Here is a 17,071-nt window from a genome sequence, read left to right on the forward strand (position 1 = left end):
AAGGTAGACATAAGGGTATCTACATCATCTATTTCAAGTTCCAGAAATATTTATAATGTGTAAGCCCTCGGCATTCTTAAGGAGGGTAAAGGATTTTTAGTACTTATTATACCTTCCATGTTGTCATCTTTGTCTTGGCCCGTTTCATAGCCAGCTCCATATGACGGTAGCGTTAAGACTTGTTCAATGCTCACCCTTGATCGAGCCTGCTCATCCCATGTCGTTGATAACGGAATTGTCAACCCGTGGAACCGAGGTAAACATTATTTGTAATTGTAGCTAGTAATACTAACCACTCTGCTTCTGCCTTCTGGTTCTCGCCTTCACGCATTGTGGATTGTGGCTGGAAGGGCATCAGCCGCCGTGGAGTGGAGCCTTATACTTGTAAAAATCAGCTGTCACCCTCGGATCCGGTCGGTGAAGAGCATGATAACGCCATCTGTACACGTTTTGAACTTTTGATCTGATGATCGGATTCAAAAAAAAAAAAAGCTTTACGTTGATGGTTAGAAACAGAAGCAAGCAACTGATTATCTTTCACCATTTCCACGCACCCCGGCCGCCGGCCGGCGCGTTTCAATTCCACGCACTAGTACAGAAATAAGTTGTACTCTCGATTGGAAAACCCTTTCAGTCCCAGTTTTTCAACCGAGAGCACGAATCCGGGACTAAAGGGCCCCTCCTTTAGTCCTGGTTTCTCGTCCGGGACTAAAGGTCCATCCTTAGTCCCGGTTGATAATACCAACCGGGGCTAAAGAGGCCTCCTGGCCTAGCCACGTGGGCCGGCCCTTTAGTCCCGGTTGGTATTACCAACCAGGACCAACCGGGACTAAAGGCTTTATTTATTTTATTTTTTTTATTTCTATTTTCAATTGATGATTCGTTTTGGTTTTTGAATAGGTTTTCGAATACGCATTCTACGCCGCTAATAATATACGTATTCTACACGCTTATAATGTTCAAACATTTTGTACAAACTAAAGTATGAAACTAACATATATATTACATGCATATACATATATTGTACGTTATTTTATGTATATACAATATATATATATATATATATATATATATATATATATTACAAATAAAGCTTGCATTGTATATTCTATCATATTCTTGGGATAACAAATTCACTCCATCTGGTTTGACTTCCATATTTCGTTCATGTCATTGTAGAACTCGCCGGCGGGTTTAAGACCTGGTCATTAAGAAATCCTGTTATGGTCTCTTGAATTGCTTTCAGTTGGTCACGTCGTATGACTTTTTCCTTCAACCATAGAGTCTTCAATAAAAGTTAAAGAAAAAGTATTAATATATATATATATATATATATATATATATATACACACGTTGGTCACATGATTACTTATATATATGAGCAATAAAAGAAATTGTGTATATATGAATATATTTATATAACATACTTTGAGGATCTCTTCAGGAGTTCTTTTTGAGTATGCCATGATGAACTCGTAAACATAGTATCCGCAGTAGTTAGTCCCCTATTCTTGCCTCAGAACCCACTTTTACGAGAAAAAAGATCCGGTGAATTGAAAGCATGCATGGTGTTAATTGAATTATATATATATATATATATATATATATATATATATATATATATATATATATAAATATAGCTAGTACTTACTTTATGTGCGATTACATCCAGTGGCGCTTTGCAATGTTTCATGTGGTGTTCCTCAATAAAACTTTTCCAAACACTGTGTCGGTGTTTTGGAACCGGGAGTCCCTCAACCAACGAGTGAATTTGTGCTGCGTGCCCCTAATCCCGGATGGTGATGCAAAGAGACACAAGGTTTATACTGGTTCAGGCAATCGAGGCCCTACGTCCAGTCTGAGAGATCGATCTTCTGTTCCTTGCACCGGAGTGCTCGTAGTAGGGGGTTACAAGCTAGGTGAGAGAGGGAGCTAGCCCCAGGTCTCGGCGAGGGTGGTGCGGGCTGCTTGAGGCGTTGTTCTCAAGCAGCGTAGAAGTGTATAGTTCTATCGGTGTGTTCGTCTTTTCTCCCCCCCCCCTAAGAGGCCCAAGTCCTCTCCTTTTATAGTTGAAGGGAGGACGAGGGCAGTACATGTATCACTATGCGACGTCGTGCCAATAGGAGTGGCACGTCCGAACCCTGTGGCCCGTTCCGGTGGCGGCGTGGCCGTAGGAGCGATCCGTCCTTGGAATACTGGAGCGGCGTGGTTGTCTCATCAGGTCCTGTGCGTCGTGGGAGCCCCGGGAATGTCTTGGAGCGGACGTGGCGGCGAACGTGCAAGCCCCGGTGGTCAGATTGTGCGCGAGGCTGAGGCCTGGTCGGTGCCGAGGCTTGTACTGCGGTGGGGGGGTCTCGGCAGGCACGAACCCCGAGGTTGCCGAGGCCCCGGTGTACAGTGCCGAGGCCTTAAGCGGGCGACGGGTCGTGGGTGCAGCATTAGGACACAGTGGCCGGTAACCCCCGTCGTACCCTGTCCCAGGCGCTGATCGTGGACATAGTGCTGGGACACAGTTACCGGTGACCCCCGTCATACTCTGTCCCAGGCGCTGATCGTGGACACAGTGCCGGGACACAGTTGCCGGTAACCCCCGCCGTGCCCTGTCCCAGCCGGTATGGCGCTGATGCGACTTCGGGTCGCGTCGGCCATTCTGTGACGTTGAGCCGCTGTCCGGCTGAGATTGCGGGAGTGGTTGAAGGTATTAATGAGACGTGACGCGCTGTCGGGAGGGTCGACCGAGGCGGGGGGCGACGGACCACGGACAAGCCGGCCTCGAGCGACACAGAGAATGAGGCCTCGCGCGAGACGGAGATCAGGCTCCTTGCCGAGGCCTCGCGCGAGAGGCCTCGCGTGATACGGAGAACGTGCTTCCTGCCAAGGCCTTCCGTGGAGAGCCTCGGGCGGGGCGGAGACGGCGTTCCTTGCCGAGGCCTTCCCTGGGGAGCCTCGCGCGAAGCGGAGTTGGCGTCAGGATGCCGAGACCTCCTGCTCTATAAATGGGGGTGGCGTGTCCGAGCCCTGTAGCCGGCCACTGTTGTGGTATGGTCGATGGAGTGGCCCCGTCCTTGTCGTGCAGAAGTGACGCGCCGGTCATACTTGATCTTGTGCGTCGTGGGGCTCCAGTACAGCTTGATGCAGGACATGGCGGGCGACGTGCTGGTCATCGTGCGATGACGTCGTAGGGAGCTGTGGCTCTGCAGATGCCGAGGCCGAGCCTCGTGGGGGGCTCGGTGGACATGGATCCTTAGGCTGCCGAGCCCCTGAAGCAAATTGCCGAGGCCTTGGAAGGAATTATTGGTCCTGGGTACTGATTCCGAGGCCACAATATCCCAGACGTGGCTCCCCACGCTGCGTTGTTCTCGAAGCAGGAGTTGGCAGCATAGTGAGGCATGGGCGTCAACCATGTGCATAGTGGTTAGCACAGTGGCGGGTAACCTCTGCCCAGTCCTGCCTCCTGTCCCGTCGGCCATTCCGCTGTACTGTGCCGAGCATGCGGCCGATGTCAGGGGCAGCAGTTGGCTGAGTTAATGCGACACGACGTTTTGTCAGAGGGACAGGTGAAGGAAGAGGCAGCGGAGTGCTGTCGAGCCCGCCTCGCGCGAGACGGAGGGTCAGCGGCCCGGCCGAGGCCTGCGACGAGAGGGGGTCGGCCGAGGCCTTTGGTGGGGGATCGCCGAGGTCAGTGGTGAGGGGGCCTCGGGCGAGTCGGAGAATCGGCCGAGGCCAGCGGTGTTTAGCTGGTTTCGACTTTTACGAAGTCTAAGCAGTCGTTTTTTGGTTCTTGCTTAGGGTACCCCTTCTCACGGTATCCGACAGTAGCCCCCGAGCCTTGGGGGGAGTGGTGGCACTCCCCCTGAGGTTCTAACGAGAATTGGCTCTTGATAGTTCCTGTTGGGATGGTGTTTTGTACTCGAGGTTTTGGTGGGTGCGCGCGAGCGCACCCGCCGGGTGTAGCCCCCGAGGCCCTGGAGGAGTGATTTCACTTCTTCAGGGGCTTTTTTCTCTCTCGAGTGAGGAGCTTTCATTGTGTTTGCTGGGCCCGTGGGCGCAAGTTCGGATCGCAGGGCCTCGACGATGCTGCGGAAAGAGCCCCTTAGCCTCCGCCTGGAGCGAGAGGGCCGTCAGGGGTTCCCCCAGCTTTTTGTACGACCCTCGTGCTTCCTTTTCGCTCAGAAGGAGGGGTGGAAGATGCCATGCTACCCTCGGTGGGCGCGAGCGACGGCATTTCTGGTGAGCTGTTATCGGGTAAGTCCGAGTGGAGGCCCATACCCCGTTCGCTGGGGGTCGGCTAGCGGTTCGGAGACGCGCTCCAAGAGTACCGGCGGGTTTCTCTAGTGGGTGCCGAGGCCGTTCGCTGGGCCTCGGTGGCTCGGTGCCTCCCTACGGTGGGATCCCATTCGGAGACCTCCCTACCGGTCTCGGACGCGACACAGGGCGTCCCAAGCGTTTCGCTTGCTTGGGCCTCGGCCTCGTATAGGCTTGCCCGTAGTCGCCCCTGACTCTGTTGCCCTAGGGCGGCTATCGAAACCCCTAAGGGCCCAGCCTTCGAATCCCTAGACCGTAGCGGGCTCGGTGCCCAGTTCCTTTGCCTGAAAGGAATCGGGGGGGGGTTATTTCTCTCCCTACGGCTAATAACGGCAGGCGCGTCTTTTGAGGCGGCTTTTTCGGGGAGGCGAAACGGCGCCTGCTGCTGCTGTGGTTGGACGCGACATGGCGTCAGCCGACGAGACGTACCTGCACGCGCGATTAATGAGGAGGGAGTGGGTGCGTGGGCGATAAGACCGGATCTGGATAACCGCGCCGGATTTTTTGGGGAAACTTCCCCAATTTTGTCGCCCGGTGGTTTCGTCTCGTCCCTGCATAAATACGCAAAGAGCCTCACCCTCCCCCTTCTTACCTTTTCCGCATTCACCGTGCCGTTGCTGAGAGCATAGAGCATCGGGGAGGAGAAGGGCGAGAGCGAGAGACTGAAAGAAAGAGAGAGAGAGATTACCGCCGTAGCAGCGACTTCCACCGCGCAATGGCTGGTGGTCCCGTCATCCTCCCGGCGGATCCCTAGGAGCGGTCTAACGTCACCGAGGAGAAGCTACAGTCGCTCGTGGAGGCCGATCTTCTTCGCCCGATCACCGACCCTGACGAGCCGGAGTGGATTGCTCCGGGGAACGAGTCGGAGCCGAGGCCGCACGACGGCTACGTGGTGAGCTTCGTCGTCTTCCACGAGCGAGGCCTCGGGTCGCCGGTGGATAAGTTCATGCGGGCGCTCCCGCACTACTACGGCGTGGAGCTTCACAATTTCAGCCCCAACTCCATCGCGCAGGCGGCCATCTTCGTCACCGTCTATGAGGGGTACTTGGGGATCGCTCCCCACTGGGAGTTGTGGCTCCACTTGTTCCGAGCGACGTTCACCACCAAGCCAGGGGGAACGAGGGGGGCTCAGAAGGTGCAGAGGGCCGGCGGCTGCACCCTTCACATGCGCCAAGACCGGCAGCCCCTCTACATCCCGGCCCAGCTGTCGTCGTCCAACCGTCGTTGGTACGACGGCTGGTTCTACCTCCGCAATGACGACGGAGGACTTCCTCCTTATACCGGGCGGGTTGTAGAGAGTCAACCAGAGAAATGGGGATATGGCGTTATCAAGGTTGATCAGCCTAGGCTGGAGCCGCTCTTGCGGGCTTTGGGGAAGCTGCGTGACCGTAGCCTTTCGGCGGCCGTGGTCGTGGCGGCCTTTCACCGCTGGAGGGTGTTGCCGCTGATGGCCCGGCGGCGGCGGCTATTCGAGATGACCCCGAGCGACCCGATTGCCGGTATCAAGATGTCCGCCTTCGCCCTTACCGACGATGAGACCCTACGTCGGGTGAGAGAGGCGGTAGACGGGAAGCCGAAGATCGACGATTTGATGCCGTTCCCAATGCGCCCGTCGCGGGGGTACATTTCACTGGTGAGTTGGATGTTGCCGACGCTTTCGCGGCCTTCTTGTTTTCTACCTTTTTTGTCTGTTGTCTTACTTCGTCGTTCTCGCAGGGGATAAGAGACGTGCGAGACTCCCCGCCGCCCGTTCCCAAGGACGCCCGGCTGTGAGCCGTGAACAGGGCGCGCGCCGAGGAGGAGAAGAAGAAGAAAGATGCCAAGGAGGCGAAGCACACGAAGAAGCTCCTCGCGCGCGAAAAGCTGGACACCCGTCGCCAACGTCAGAAGCTCGACGGTCTCCCGTTGGAGCCGTCTCCCTCGTCGTCGGTGTCAGATTCTTCGGGCGACGGCGGCGGGCGCGAGGTGGGGACGGCCTGCCTGGAACACCTCCCCGACATTAGGGAGATGGTGCCCGGGGCGCCGGCAAGGAGCCTAACGCTCCTAGGAGGAGGAGGTGTCCCAGGGCCGGTGGCGGACCGTCCCGGGGCCGAGGCCGACACGCCCGAGGCGTGGGTGTCGGAGGAGCGTGCCATTAGCCCGATGGGTTCAGCGGTGGAGGTGGAGCGAGCGACGGTGGGGGCGACCCCATTGTCTCCGCGAAGGGTCGAGGAGGTGCCGGGGTCCGGCAGAGGCCAGCTGGCACCGGTGGACACCGAGGCCGCGCTGCTGCCACCACCGCCGCCGTTGCAAAGGAGGCTGGCGGTGTCGAAGCGGCTGCATCCCTGTTCGCGGTAAGCGTCTTTTCTGGTGTAGTCCGTAGTACTTCTTGTTTGTCCCTTGGTCGCATGCTGACCTTGGGAGTGTCTTTGCTTCTAGCCAAAAGCATCTGGTGGAAGATCCTGCCTTGGCGCCCCGTAAGGCGCTCAAGGTGAACGTTAGCTCCTCCACCCATCAAGCAGCGGAGGCGCAGGCTGGCGTGCAACATGGCGCGGCGTCGGGCGGGGCCATTTTGGAGGAGGCGGCTGCCAAAGAAAAGGGTGCCGAGGCGGCCGCGGAGCGAGTGGAGGAGGAGGAGCCCACGCCTCGCGATGTCGTGAGTCTTGGGGCGAAGGAGGCTGGGGCGTCCACCATTGCCGAGGCCATTGAGGGTGAGGCCGGAGCCCCCGAGACCTCCGAAGTTAGGGCGGTGGACGCCGGGGCAATCGAGGTAGAGATGGTGGAGGCCAGAGCCCCTAGATCCATCGAGGCCGAGGCGATGGAGGTGGAGACGGAGCAAGTTTTGGTGCCGCCCCTGGTTCAGACAATCTCGTCTGATGATTCCTCTCAAGGGAAGGAGGCGGCGGACGTCGAGACGGCCAGTACCGCGGAGCAGCCAGTCCCAGATCCCACCGAGGGGAGTTCGGCCCTCGCTTGGCTACGGCCCGAGCCCCGTGGGTGGAACTTCCTGCGTGTTTTCTGGCGGAACCGGGCTGATCCCGAGGGGGAGCCTGTGTTCGCCCTTGAAGATATCGCAGAGGGGGGGCGGTGGGATACCCTCGAGCAGTACCGCCAACTGGCAGTGCGGTCGCTGCAGACAGCGATGACTATTATGGGACGGGACTTGCCCGGTGTCACCCAGGTAAGTACTTTCCTCTCCCGTGCCGCGTTGTTTTCTCTCCGAGCCCCCTCGCAATGTTTGATGTGCGTTTTTTGTTTTGCCTCTTTAGGAGCTCGAGACCCGATCCCTTGGGAAATCGGTATTCCTACGAAGGGAGAGGGATATCTGGGACCAGCTCCGGCGGCAGAAGGGCCTGCTCACCGATGCTCAGGGGCTTTTGTCGGCGCGGAGTGCGGAAGTGGAGGACCTTCGCCTTTGTTGTGCTGACATTCAGGCCGAGTTGGCCACAGCTAAAGAGCAGTCTGCCCCTCTGGTAGCGAAGATCAAGGAACTAGAGGAGGAGCGAGACGCCTTCAGGTCTCGGGCCCAAGAAGTGACGGCCTCTGCCAAGGCCATAGCCGGGCAGCTGGGTGCGGAGCAGAGTGAGCATCAGCTGATGAAAGTCGCCTTGGCCGAGGCTACCAAGGCGGTCGAGGCCTCTCGGGTCGAGGCCTTAGACTGGAAGAGCAAGGCCGAGGGTAAGTTCCACCGAATCGTGCTCTTTGTTCTTTTTGTTCTGGTTCACGTTTGACTCCTGACCCCTCGTTGCGACGTAGATCTAGAGAAAGAGGCCTCCCAGGCGGCTAAGGCCTCCGTCGCAGCGCAAGCGGCGCTGGATGTTGAGGTCTGGGAGCACGAGGCGCTGCGCAGCGCAGTCCGTACCGCCTACGAGGCCCTGGACGTCGAGGGTGTCCAATCGGCCAGCTCCCTTGGGAGCCGCCTGATTGCGTTGAGCGGCCGCGTCCACGAGAGGCTCCGGGGGGCGTTGCACACGGGCGTCAAGCGCGCCCTGGCCATCGTCTCCTCGCACTATGCTATCAACCTTGAGGCTGTCAGCGACGGCTACGTGTTGCCAAAAGATGACGAGGAAGCTGATGCAGAGGTCGTGAAGCTGTTGGAGGCAGCCGAGGCACCTGGCACAGCGCTGGCTGGTCTATTTGAAGAAGAGGTGGTCCCTCCCGCGCCGGCCATCGATCCTTGAGCTTTGACCTGGGCTAGAAGGGGCCATGTAACCGGATTGAGTTAGTTACCGTATCGTGACATTTTTGTGGCCGTCGAGGCCTTTAAAGTATTTGCGTACGTGGGTCTTTTAACCGTTTTCTGTTCTACTTCCGAGCCTGTGCCCTCTGTCTCGATCTTAGGAACCCGCAAAGAAATCCCTCGGAACCTAAGCTGTCCTTCGGCGAAGGGTGGTGAGGGAGCTGCCGTAGCCCAGAGGCGTAGGCCGTTCTCACGACTCGACCGGCCCTTTGGCCTCGAGACAAGCTTTTGGTCTTTGGGTTTCTTGTGAAGGTCCCGTCGGAGCACGAGAGAGTTTGGCGTAGAAATTTTTTTTGAAAGACCATTAACAAACGGTGTTCGGGACTTAGGGGGTTCCCCCTTTTTAGCCCCCGAGGGAGGCTCGGCTTTGTAGAGGCAGAGCCGAGTCTCCCTTATAGGGCTATTGTGACATCGAGCCCCTACTGATAGACAAGTTCTCTGTACAGAACTTCCTCGGAGCCTACGTTGCCCTTTGGGTGAAAAGGTGGTGAGGGAGCTGCCGTAGCCCGGAGGCGTAGGCCGTTCTCACGGCTCGGCCGGCCTTTTCGCCTTTGAGACGATCGTACTGTCCTTAGGTTCTATACAATCGACTTGTCTATAAGGGGGTTCCTCGAAAGATTATAACAACTAAGAACGCTTCTTTATTGCATTTCGAGAAATAATGTAAACGACGTTTGGAAATTTAAGGGTAGAAATGACGTAGCTGTTCTATGTTCCAAGCGTTGGTGAAGATTTCGCCCTTCTCGTTGGCTAACTTGTAGGTCCCAAGCTTCAGCACTTGAGCGACGATGTACGGCCCTTCCCAGGGTGGGGTCAGCTTGTGGCGGCCCTTGTTGCTCTGCCTCAGTCTCAGCACCAGGTCGCCCACCTTTAGGTCTCGGCTTTGGACGCGCCGGGCTTGGTAGCGTCGTAGGGCTTGTTGGTACCTGGCTGAGTGTAGCAGCGCGACATCTCGGGCTTCCTCCAGTTGGTCGAGGGCGTCTTCGCGGGTGGTGCGGTTGCTTTGCTCGTTGTACGCCTGTAGCCTCGGGGAACCGTATTCTAAGTCAATGGGGAGGATGGCCTCAGCTCCATAGACCAGGAAGAACGGTGTGAATCCCGTGGCTCGGCTCGGGGTGTTTCGTAGGGTCCAGATGACTGACGGGAGTTCGTCAAGCCATTTCTTGCCAAACTTCTTCAACCGGTTGAATATTCTTGGCTTAAGGCCTTGTAGGATCATGCCGTTGGCACGTTCTACTTGGCCGTTCGTCCTTGGGTGTCCTACGGCCGACCAGGCCACCTGGATGTGGTGGTCGTCGTAGAACGTTAGGAACTTGCGACCGGTGAATTGTGTCCCATTGTTAGTGATGATGGTGTTAGGAACCTTGAACCTATGGATGATGTCCGTAAAGAACAGCACCGCTTGCTCGGATTTGATCTGAGTGATCGGACGAGCCTCGATCCATTTGGAGAATTTATCGATGGCTACCAGCAGATGGGTATAGCCCCCGGGTGCCTTCTGCAGAGGCCCAACCATGTCCAGCCCCCACACAGTGAATGGCCATGTGATGGGGATGGTTTGGAGGGCTTGAGCTGGGAGGTGCGTCTGTCGAGCGTAGTACTGGCATCCCTCGCAGGAGCGTACTAGCTTCGTGGCGTCGGCCACCGCCATTGGCCAATAGAAACCTTGTCGGAAGGCGTTACCCACGAGCGCCCGAGGCGCCGTGTGGTGCCCGTAGACTCACGCGTGCAAGTCCCAAAGTAGGGAGTGGCCAGCCTTGGTGGTGATGCATCGTTGGAGAATACCCGATGGGCTACGCCTATACAACTCGCCGTTGCAGAGGACGTAAGTCTTGGCTTGTTGCACAAGCCACCGGGCCTCGGTTCTGTCCGCAGGAAGCTCTCCTCGAACGAGGCAATCAAGGAAAGGGACTCGCCAGTCCGTTCCTTGGTCGGCCTTGGGAGGCTCTACGTCAATCGCCATGGCCTCGGGCTCGGCTGGCGGGGTCTCGGTGGCAGAGGGGGCCTCGGGCCCTGCGTTGGGCTCGGCCGATATGCCCTCTTCCGTCGCCGAGGCATAGTCGATGGATGGCTTGTGGAGGTCTCTAGCGAAGACGTTCGGGGGGACCGGGGCCCGTGCCGATGCCATCTTTGCCAGTTCGTCCGCGGCCTCGTTGAACTTTCGCGCGACGTGGTTGAGTTCGAGACCGTCGAACTTGTCCTCCAGGCGACGTACTATCGCGCAGTACGCCTTCATTTTGGGGTCATGGCAGCTTGACTCTTTCATCACCTGATCGACGACGAGCTGGGAATCACCCTGTACGTCGAGACGTCGTACTCCAAGTTCGATGGCGATTTGTAGGCCGTTGACGAGGGCCTCGTATTCGGCGACATTGTTGGAGGCGGCGAAGTGAAGCCGAATCATGTAGCGCATGTGTACTCCGAGGGGCGAGACCAGGAGCAGGCCTGTGCCAGCCCCTGTCTTCATCAGAGACCCGTCAAAGTACATGGTCCAGCATTCTGATTGGATCTGAACGGGTGGCAGCTGTGTGTCGGTCCATTCGGCTACAAAGTCGGACAGGACCTGTGATTTGATCGCTTTCCGAGGCGTGAAAGACAAGGTTTCCCCCATGAGTTCGATAGCCCACTTGGCTATTCTACCCAAGGCCTCCTGGTTTTGGATTATCTCTCCCAGAGGAAAAGACGACACCACAGTCACCGGGTGGGACTCAAAGTAGTGACGCAGCTTGCGTCGAGCCAAGACTACGGTGTAAACCAGCTTCTGGATGTGGGGGTAACACGTCTTAGTCTCGGAGAGCACTTCGCTAATGAAGTAAATAGGTCGTTGGACGGGTAGAGCATGTCCCTTCTCCTGCCTCTCGACTACTACGGCCGCGCTGACCACTTGGGTCGTCGCGGTGACATAGAGTAAGAGGTGCTCGCCCTCGGTGGGCGGAACCAGGACGGGGGGTTGGTGAGCAGCGCTTTGAGCCTGGCGAGGGCTTCCTCGGCCTCGGCGGTCTAAGAAAAGCGCTCGGACTTTCTCAAGAGGCGGTACAGGGGCAGGCCTTTTTCGCCGAGGCGCGAGATGAAGCGGCTTAGGGCCACAAGGCATCCCATGACCCTTTGCACCCCTTTGAGGTCTCAGATCGGGCCCATGTTGGTCACGGCCGAGACCTTCTCTGGGTTGGCCTCGATTCCACGTTCCGAGACTATGAATCCCAAGAGCATGCCTCGGGGAACCCCGAAGACACACTTCTCGGGGTTGAGCTTGATGCCCTTCTCTCTGAGACATGTGAAGGCAACCTCCAAGTCACCGACGAGATCACCGGCCTTCCTGGACTTGACTACAATGTCATCCACGTAGGCCTCGATGGTTCGCCCGATGTGTTCACCAAAGACTTGGATCATGCACCGTTGGTAAGTAGCCCCTGCGTTTCTGAGGCCGAACGGCATGGTTACGTAGCAGTACATGCCAAATGGAGTGATGAAAGAAGTCACGAGCTGGTCAGACTCTTTCATCTTGATTTGGTGGTAACCGGAATATGCATCAAGGGAGGAGAGGGTTTCGCATCCTGCAGTGGAGTCGACGATTTGGTCAATTCGTGGTAGTGGGAATGGGACTTTCGGGCATGCTTTATTTAGACCAGTGTAGTCCACGCACATCCTCCACTTGCCACTTTTCTTTCTGACTAGTACAGGGTTAGCCAACCACTCTGGATGGAATACTTCCTTGATGAACCCGGCTGCCATGAGATTCTGCACTTCTTCGCCGATGGCCCTGCGCTTCTCCTCGTCAAATCGGCGCAGGCGCTGCTTTGCCGGCCTGGAGCCTGCCCGGATATCTAAGGCATGCTCGGTGACCTCCCTTGGTATGCCCGGCATGTCCGAGGGACTCCATGCGAACATATCGACATTCGCATGGAGAAAGTCGATGAGCACGGCCTCCTATTTGCTATCGAGGGTGGCGCTGATCTTCAGTCCTCGGCCGTCAGGGATGGCGGGATCGACGGGGATGAGCTTGACGGCCTCCGCAGGCTCGAAGGTCCCGGCGCGCCGCTTGGCGTCGGGAACCTCGCTACCAAGCTGGTCGAGATCGGCAATGAGGGTCTCGGCCTCCACGATGGCCTCGGCGTACTCGATGCACTCAACGTCGCAGTCGTATGCATGTTCGTACGTGGACTCGACGGTGATGATGCCGTTGGGGCCTGGCATCTTGAGTTTGAGGTAGGTGTAGTTGGGGACCGCCATGAACTTGGCGTAGCACAGGCGCCCCAAGATGGCGTGGTAAGCCCCCTTGAATCCAACCACCTCGAAGGTGAGGACCTCCTTGCGGTAGTTGGAGGGAGTGCCAAAGCAGACGGGTAAGTCGATGCGCCCGAGGGGTCATGTGCGCTTTCCTGGCACAACGCCGTGGAAGGGTGCGGAACCGCCTCGGAGTCGTGACTGGTCGAGCTCTAGGAGCTCCAGAGTGTTGATGTAGAGGATGTTGAGGCCGCTGCCTCCGTCCATGAGCACTTTGGTGAGCCGGGTGTTGCCGACGATCGGGTCGACGACAAGCGGGTACTGCCCGGGGTTTGGAACATAATCGAGGTGGTCATCCCGATCAAAGGTGATTGCCTCCTGAGACCAATCAAGGTACTAGGGGGTGGCCACCTTGACCGAGAAGACCTCCCGGCGTTCCCTCTTTCGCTGGCACACCGTGAGGCATGCCGAGGGTCCGCCAAAGATCAAGAAGGCATTGTGTACCTCGGGGAACCCATCATCTTTATCGCCGTCCCTTTCGCCGGCGCCCCTTTTCCTGGCCTCATCATCGTCGGGGAGCCCAAGCCTGGTGTAGTAACACCGGAGCATGGTGCACTCCTCGAGGGCATGCTTCACCGGACCTTGATGGTAAGGACAGGGCTTCTTCAGCATGTCGTTAAATAGCCTGGGGCCCCGAGGGCCTCGGGGATTCCTGCGATCTGCCGCGGCGACATGGACGGCCTCGAGGACCTCCTGCTTCCCTGGGCGACCCTTCTTCTTTCTCTTGGGGATGCGGGTGGGCGAGGCCTCGGGGGCCTCGTCCTTCTGCTTCCCCTTGGTGTCATTGTTGGGGAAGATGGCCCCAACTGCCTCTTCGCTCGAGGCGAAGTTGGTGGCGATGTCGAGGAGTGCGGCCGCTGTGGTTGGTACGTTCTGGCCCAATTCTTGGACCAGGTCTCGGTAGGAGGTGCCAGAGAGGAATGCTTGGACGATTTCCGAGTCACCGACGCGGGGCAACTCGGTGCATTTTTTGGAGAAGCGCCGGATGAAATCTCAAAGAGATTCGTCCGGCTTCTGGCAGCAACCTTTGAGGTCCCAGGAGTTCCTAGGGTGCACATAGGTGCCCTGGAAATTCCCGACGAAGACCCTCACCAAGTCACGCCAGTCGTGGATCTGTGCGGGAGGAAGGTGTTCGAGCCAGGCTCGCGCTAAGTCTGATAAGAACAAAGGGAGGTTGCGGATGATGAGCATGTCATCTTCCACACCGCCTAGCTGACAAGCCAGGCGATAATCGGCTAGCCATAGCTCGGGGTTCGTCTCGCCGCTATACTTTGTGAGGTTGGCAGGTTGCCGGAACTGGGCTGGGAAGTGAGCGTTGCGAATGGCTCTACTAAAGACCTGAGGGCCAGGTGGCTCGGGAGAAGGACTGCGGTCCTCTTCACTGTCGTAGCGACCGCCTCGGTGTGGGTGGTAGCCCCAGGTAGCTCCGTCGCCGCGGCGCCGTCGCCTGCCAACTACTTCGTGGTCGCCTTGTGCCTCATGCTGGTCTCCAGGTCGATCGCGCACCGAGGGGGCCCCGTTGGCCGTCGGCGCACGAGCGGGCTCGGGACGGACCGAGGCACCCTGGCCCCGGCGAGGTCGCGCCGTGGGTTGCTCCGAAGTGCCTCCGCGCCGGCGGGAGGCGGAACTTTCGGCTTGTTGTACCGTAGCGGTCTCGAGGAGGTCGCGGAGCTCTTCGCGGACCCGTCGCCCCTCGGTGGTGGAGGGCTCAGGCATTGCTCGGACCAGCATCGCAGCCGCTGCGACATTCTGGCTAGCCCAATTAAAGATTGGGGGTGGCTCTCCCCCTCGTTGTCATTGATGCGGTGATGGACGTCGCGGGCCCTCCCTCGGGCTCCTCCGCCCTCACCGCGCCCTTGCTGCTCCTGCTCGAGAGTGTCCCAAAGCTGTTGCAGAAGGAGTCGGTCTTGTTCGACCTTGGCTTGAAGCTCGCAGAGCTGCTCCAGGTCTAGGCGTCGATGCCCCCCGCGGGTGGGATTCTCATTTCGTGCCGCCGGGGCTACGAGACGCGGAGGTGTGGCATCGCCCGCCCTTGCCTAGGGCGGGGAATGGTTGCCTGTCCTCTCGTCTTCCTCGCCCGCCCTTGGCATCTCGAGCCCGACGTGGAAGCACTCACGAGATGGATCGGAAGTCCCTTCGTCGTCGGAGTCGGAATAGCCGAGGTAGTAGTCGCTTGTGGCCAAGAATTGGTGCAAAGCCCCAGGGTTGTGGAGTTCAGAGAAATCCACCCCGGGCCATGCCTCGTCCTCGTCCGAGGAGTTGAAGTGGGTGCTCAGGTCGAGAGCGAAGCGCTGGCGGCGTTCCGAGGGGTGCTCGTGAGCGGCAGTGTAGGCGTAGGCATAAGAGGCGACGGCATTCCTCAACCCAAAGGGGTATGGGGACGGTGCCGTCTCCATATTCTGCCCCGCCGGGGTCGACTCTTCAGGGAGTGGTGGAGTGGAGCTAGACGACTGGGCATCGCCGCGAGCCACCAGCGATTTTCCTTTGTCCAGGCTCAGGCCAGACAGGTCCCTAGCCAGGGACCCCGTACCAACAGCTGGTCGTAGGATATCGGCGGGGAGTGGCGTGCTGCCCCGGGTTCGCGTAGCGTCAGGGTGGCCTTCCTCGCGTCGTGCCTGGCGAGCGCGGCGAGAGCGGCCGCCCGGGCACCGCCTACGCCTGGGCTGCCAGGGCGTGACTTCATCATCGGACGGTGGGGCTCGAGGGGTGAGGAGCACCATGTCGTACCCATGCCCTAGAGACATGAACTCTAGGCTCCCGAACCAAACTACGGTGCCGAGACGCAATGGTCGTATGGGGTCTGCCATCCAGGTCCTGCTGGGACGATGAAGCTAACACGCAGCGTCCCCTACCTGGCGCGCCAACTGTCGGTGTTTTGGAACCAGGGGTCCCTCAACCAACGAGTGAATTTGTGCTGCGTGCCCCTAATCCCGGATGGTGATGCAAAGAGACACAAGGTTTATACTGGTTCAGGCAATCGAGGCCCTACGTCCAGTCTGAGAGATCGATCTTCTGTTCCTTGCACCGGAGTGCTCGTAGTAGGGGGTTACAAGCTAGGTGAGAGAGGGAGCTAGCCCCAGGTCTTGGTGAGGGTGGTGCGGGCTGCTTGAGGCGTTGTTCTCAAGCAGCGTAGAAGTGTGTAGTTCTATCGGTGTGTTCATCTTTTCTCCCCCCCCCCCCTAAGAGGCCCAAGTCCTCTCCTTTTATAGTTGAAGGGAGGACAAGGGCAGTACATGTATCACTATGCGATGTCGTGCCAATAGGAGTGGCACGTCCGAACCCTGTGGCCCGTTCCGGTGGCGGCGTGGCCGTAGGAGCGATCCATCCTTGGAATACTGGAGCGGCGTGGTTGTCTTATCAGGTCCTGTGCGTCGTGGGAGCCCCGGGAATGTCTCGGAGCGGACGTGGCGGCGAACGTGCAAGCCCCGGTGGTCAGATTGTGCGCGAGGCTGAGGCCTAGTCGGTGCCGAGGCTTGTACTGCGGTGGGGGGGTCTCGGCAGGCATGGACCCCGAGGTTGCCGAGGCCCCGGTGTACAGTGCCGAGGCCTTGAACGGGCGGCGGGTCGTGGGTGCAGCGTTAGGACACAGTGGCCGGTAACCCCCGTCGTACCCTGTCCCAGGCGCTGATCGTGGACATAGTGCTGGGACATAGTTACCGGTGACCCCCGTCATACTCTGTCCCAGGCGCTGATCATGGACACAGTGCCGGGACACAATTGCCGGTAACCCCCACCGTGCCCTGTCCCAGCCGGTATGGCGCTGATGCGACTTCGGGTCGCGTCGGCCATTCTGTGATGTTGAGCCGCTGTCCGGCTGAGATTGCGGGAGTGGTTGAAGGTATTAATGAGACGTGACGCGCTGTCAGGAGGGTCGACCGAGGCGGGGGGCGACGGACCACGGACAAGCCGGCCTCGAGCGACATAGAGAATGAGGCCTCACGCGAGACGGAGATCAGGCTCCTTGCCGAGGCCTCACGCAAGAGGCCTCGCGCGATACGGAGAACGTGCTTCCTGCCGAGGCCTTCCGTGGAGAGCCTCGGGCGGGGCGGAGACGGCGTTCCTTGTCGAGGCCTTCCCTAGGGAGCCTCGCGCGAAGCGGAGTTGGCGTCAGGATGCCGAGACCTCCTGCTCTATAAATGGGGGTGGCGTGTCCGAGCCCTGTAGCCGGCCACTGTTGTGGTATGGTCGATGGAGTGGCCCCGTCCTTGTCGTGCAGAAGTGATGCGCCGGTCATACTTGATCTTGTGCGTCGTGGGGCTCCAG

The sequence above is a fragment of the Miscanthus floridulus genome, unplaced genomic scaffold (assembly GCF_019320115.1).
Source record: "Miscanthus floridulus cultivar M001 unplaced genomic scaffold, ASM1932011v1 fs_649_2_3, whole genome shotgun sequence".
NCBI classification, from domain to species: Eukaryota; Viridiplantae; Streptophyta; class Magnoliopsida; order Poales; family Poaceae; genus Miscanthus; species Miscanthus floridulus.